We start from the raw sequence: 5,497 nt of genomic DNA on the forward strand, positions 1-5,497 counted from the left end.
TTACCAACCAATTCAACCACCAATCAATCCCAATTCACAACCCAATCAAAACTCCATCCATACTTTATCATAACAGCCCCAACAACTCAACATTAACAATTTATACTATTCTTTATCATGAATTTAAACTACACTTAAGTTCATTAATCAACAACCAAGATTTACAACTCCAAAAACAACCCAAAACCAACTAATCTCTACATACACAACCATCAAGCCTCTCATGAACTATATTACTCATATTATGCTCTTAACATTCAATAACAAATCTTGGTTAAGAGATTATACCTTCCTTGAAGCTTTTAATCCATGAAAGATCCTTGGAATGTCCATGGAAGCCTTAATATATGCTTAAGCTACCTTGACCTTGCAAATAAAATCAAGAATCACAAATTTGTTCTTGAAAGTTACTATTCACCCTAAACTAAAATGATTTGTTTGAGATAGAAAACCTTTGATTCAAGCACTCAAACTACTTGCTCTTCTTAGTTATGAAATATAGGATCCAAAGAAACAAACCTTATAATTTTCCATGGAGTATAGCTTGTGTTTTGAATTTCTAATTCACCATTTTGGTGAAAAATTCGAAATGAAGAAGATGAAAAGGGGGGAGAGAGAAGCTTGCTTTGTTTTCTTGATCTTTGTGCATAAAAAGCTTGGTTGATATCCTTTTGTTTTGTTAATTACCTTTTAACCATGGTAAAATTTGTGTGGCTTGAAATCAACCAACAATACCTTCCCTTTGGTCATGCTTATGTCATCCTCCTATGTCATCTTCCCACACTTGTCATCTTCTTGTTGGTGTGGTGACATCATCATCACTAACCTCTTTGATTAGCTCTTAATTACTTGGCTAATGACCGCTGATCTGTTATACGGTTCACTTAACTTTCGTTCTCGTTTATCGTTTGAGGGATCATACCCGGGATCTTATTACTTGGGTTCCCTTAACCTTTCTCAATACATTATATTCCTTTTATGATCCTCTCTTATAATCCTTGAATTTAAATCCTTTTAATCATGTTACCTTATACTCAATTCTTTCCGTATCTAGTGGATTTTCGGGAAAAATCAAAGTGTTCGGAATTGGATTCTGACGATCTTTACATACACTTATATACCATATAGAGTACTAATAAAATCTCAGAATATCCATAACAGAACCCCTACATAGTGTGGCATGAAAAGTTTTCTCGATCAGCAAAAACACTATTCATAAGGGTTTCAAAATTTCTCAAAAATTGGGGTTATTACAGATCATATTTCAAAATGAATTGATGAGCATCTTTAAACAATGTCGGCCAAAAGAAACCTGCTTATAGAACACGAGCTGCTGTCTTTTTTCCACCATAATGTCCTCTATAAGACATTGAGTGGCATCCAATTGCCGATTTTAACTCTCTCAGAATCCTCAAAAGCTTTTCCTCATCACTACCTGAAAGGTCAGATGCAATTATAACAGGCAGAGTAGATGCATCACCTAAAAATGCATACCTCAAGGTTTAAGCTCAAGAGAGGGGGCTTCCTCAATAGAAGGCTTGAGGCTTTTAGGAGTTTTGTTCAATTCCTCCATTCAAGATATTCAAAAGGCATATCAATCTCCCTCTTCCAGGGAGAAGCATTCAAATATTGCAATTGTTCTTCACCTTCATCATCTTCACTATCTGAATTCCCCAATAAGGCTTTTTCTAAGGCATCAGACCTAAGCAATTGATCAAGTTCCGACGTGACCACCGAATCGACCAACTCCACTTTTAAGCACTCCTCATTATCGGTAGGAAATTTCATGGCATTGAACACATTAAAGGTAACATCCTGATCCAGCACTCGCATTATAAGCTCACCCTTCTGCACATCTATCAAGGTTCAGCCAGTTGCCAAGAAAGGTCTCCCAAGATTATGGGAATCTTCTTATCCTCCTCAAAATCAAGAATTATAAAATCAGCAGAAAAGATCAGTTTATCAACCTTGACCAAGACATCCTCCATAATACATCGCGGATATGTAATAGAACGGTCGGTCAACTGTAAAGTCATATACGTCGGTTTAGGATCAGGTAGATCCAACTGCTTGAAAATTGACAAAGGCATCAAATTGATGCTAGCTCCCAAATCACATAATCATTTGTCAAAAGACACTTTTCCAATAGTACATGGAATAGTGAAGCTTCCTGGATCTTTAAGCTTTGGAGGCAACTTTTGCTGTAGCACAGCACTGCATTCCTCTGTGAGAGCGACGGTCTCTAAATCATCTAGCTTCACCTTCCGAGAGAGAATACCTTTCATAAACTTTGCATAACTAGGCATCTGCTCGAGAGCCTCGGCGAAAGGTATGTTGATATAAAGTTTCTTGAACACCTCCAGAAACTTCTCAAATTGCTTGTCCAGCTTTTTCTTCTACAGCCGCTTAGGAAAAGGCGGTGGAGGATAGATCTCTTTCTCCCCTGTATTACCCTCAGGCGGAGTGTGCTCATCAGTAGTCTTCCTTGGTTCCACTTCTTCATCCTGCTGCTTTGTTTATTTCTCAGCCCCAGCTTCTTCAGTTAGCTCTTTAGTTTGTTCGGGATTCGCAACTTTCCAGACCTCAAAGTGATGGCCTTTACCTGCTCCTTAGCTTCTCTCTTTCCTGGAACTTCAGTGTCACTAGGCAATGTACCAGGTTGACGATTTAGCAAGGCATTGGCAATTTGCCCAATTTGATTTTCCAAGGTCTTGATAGAAACAACTTGACTCTTGCACATAAGCTTCAACTCCTCTAATTCAGATTTTTCATTAGCTTGTTGCAGCTGGAGTTGTTGTTTTGGTGCATACTGCGATTGCTGAAAACCAGGCGGATTGTACTACTTAGCTGGATATTGCTGAAAAGGCTGCTGAACCGCGTTTTAAGCGTTGCTCCAGCTGAAATTAGGATGATTGCGGTTATTAGGATGATAGGTGGCTGGCACAAATTGCTCTGATCGCTGGAAGTTGCTCACAAACTGAGCTGATTCACTAGAGATTGTACACTGATCCATCTCATGGGCACCAACACAGAGCTCACAGACACTAGTGATTTGATTAACTCCATAATTCGCCAAAGTGTCAACTTTCATTGTCAAAGCCTTAAGTTGGGCAGCGATAGCAGTTGCAACGTCCAATTCCAGAATTCCTACTACTTTTCCCGGAGTCAGTCTATGGGAAGGATTCTGGTACTCATTAGCAGCCATCAGTTCAATAAGTTCATAAGCTTCATCGTAGGTCTTAGCCCATAATGCTCCTCCTGATGTTGCATCAAGCATGAGTATAGAAGTAGGACCCAATCCATCATAGAAATAATTAATAATGATCCAATCAGGCATGCCATGGTGTGGGCAATTCCTTAGCATCTCCTTATATCGATCCCAAGCCTCACACAGAGATTCTCCAGTTTGTTGAGCAAACTGAATAAGAGCATTCCTGATTGCGGAAGTCTTCGCCATGGGGAAGAATTTAGTGAGAAAATTTTGAGCAAGATCTTCCCAAGTGGTGATAGACCCTACTGGTAGAGAGTGTAACTAGCACTTAGCCTTGTCCCTCAGAGAGAATGGGAAGAGACGTAGCTTGATAACATCTTCAGTCACATCATTGAACTTGAAAGTGTCACAGATCTCGATGAAATATCTGATGTGCATGTTGGGGTCTTCAGTTGGAGAACCCCCAAACTGAACTGAGTTCTAATCATCTGGATCGTGCTTGACTTGATCTCAAAAGTGTTAGCCCTGATGGCTGGTCTAATGATGCTAGACTGAATGTCATTAATCTTAGGCTTAGAATAGTCCATCAAAGCCTTCAGATTTTCTGCTTGATCACCCATAGCTACTACAATTGGCTCTTTAACTTTCTCTTCTTCCTCTAACTTCTCTTTATCCTCAAAAACTTCCCTACGAACTACCATAAGTTCTTCCTCGGCCTTATCCAGTGTTCTCTTACGAGTACGCGGACGCGTATGCATACACCCCGTGAGAGTACCTGAAACTAGACAAGGAGCAAATAAGTAACAATGTAGAAGTCAATGAACTTTATCGACCACTGATGGAAAGCACATAAACTATAAATTAACACTGCAGTCCCCGGCAGCGATGCCAAAAACTTGTTAGTCGCTAAACATGCGTTAATAATACACGCAAGTATACGAGTTCGCAAGTAGTATAGAATCTTTTCTAGTTCGTTCCCACAGAGACTGTTTTTGTTAACTATTTAATTTATGCACCTAAGCAACAATGTATGGTTAATATCCAATGCTAAGATGAATAACAAGTTGAGATTGTATATAACTAAGAATTACGCTAACAATTATAACTACGAGAATTAAATTAACTGAATTAATATATATATGACGAATATGGGATTCTAACTTCATTAATTACTTCATTCAATAGCCTTATTGTTCTTAACCTTAACATACAATGGTGATGATACTAATCAGATAACACGAAACTGATAAACGCCAACTTTCTTTGCACGAGTATAATTCTACCAGACATCCACAAAAGAGATAGAAGCTGAATAGGCACCAATTATATTGAGACCCTATATGTCTATAGAATTTGATAACATAACGGTTTAAGCACAAGTTATCTATCTTGATTACATAGGGCAAGTAAGATGGTTAAAATTACCTATGAATCATGTATGAAAATTACATGAACCTATGCTAGCGTGGCAAGTTCTAAATCCTTAAATTCACTTTCGCTTCATTAAGAATTAACATACTATCTTATAAGTTCGCGATGCTCATAAGACGAATACACTCAACCAATACTAGGATATCATACAATCACCACATACTAAAGCATCAAACAATTTAACTAAAAAAATCCATAAATAACTTCGCTAGAACCCCACGATAACGATAAGCCCATAATCGGACTCATCATCAACATGGGTTTCGATGAAAACATGATATATAAAACATAGTCCTTATACGAATAAATAAAACCAAGTACAAACAAGAATATAGGTTCAGCAAAACAAGAAACAAGCATCCAAATTACAACTCAAAATAAAGATTCACAAAAATAAACTAGATCATCTTCGCCTTTGTTAAATTATGCTAAAGGTCTCTTGTCGTCTTCTCCTTGCGCTCTGGTCCTTCTCTTTATTAAAACGACCTAATATAAATATATATAGAAGCCCTCAACAATCTGGAAGCCTTCCCTTTTAGAATTGTATTAGAAACATGATTCTTGAATTCGACATTGGCGCGGGCGCGCGCTATCACAGCGCGGGCGCTCTGTATTTCAGGAACCCCGGCGCGGCCGCGCACTATCACAGCGCGGCCACGCCGTCCTTCTGGGAAAAACTCAGATATCTTCTTAAATCTTGCTACTTCAAGCCGGCTTTCCATGAGCTTTTATTCCAACACCACCTGGACACCAAATTAGCACCAAAATAATGCTAATTCACCTGATTACCTGAGTAATGCCTGAAATGCAAAAACACTAGAAAACACATTAAAATACTTAACATCTTGAGTACAA

General features: G+C 38.5%; 1 non-coding gene across 1 annotated transcript; it reads left to right on the top strand.

The window, feature by feature from the left end:
• Positions 1-3,335: 3,335 nt before the first annotated feature.
• LOC141694650 (small nucleolar RNA R71) lies at positions 3,336-3,442 on the top strand. The gene has a single exon (XR_012563938.1). It is a non-coding gene; the product is annotated as a small nucleolar RNA R71 (small nucleolar RNA).
• The last annotated feature ends 2,055 nt before the right edge of the window (positions 3,443-5,497 follow it).

This window comes from Apium graveolens, chromosome 10, assembly GCF_009905375.1.
Source record: "Apium graveolens cultivar Ventura chromosome 10, ASM990537v1, whole genome shotgun sequence".
NCBI classification, from domain to species: Eukaryota; Viridiplantae; Streptophyta; class Magnoliopsida; order Apiales; family Apiaceae; genus Apium; species Apium graveolens.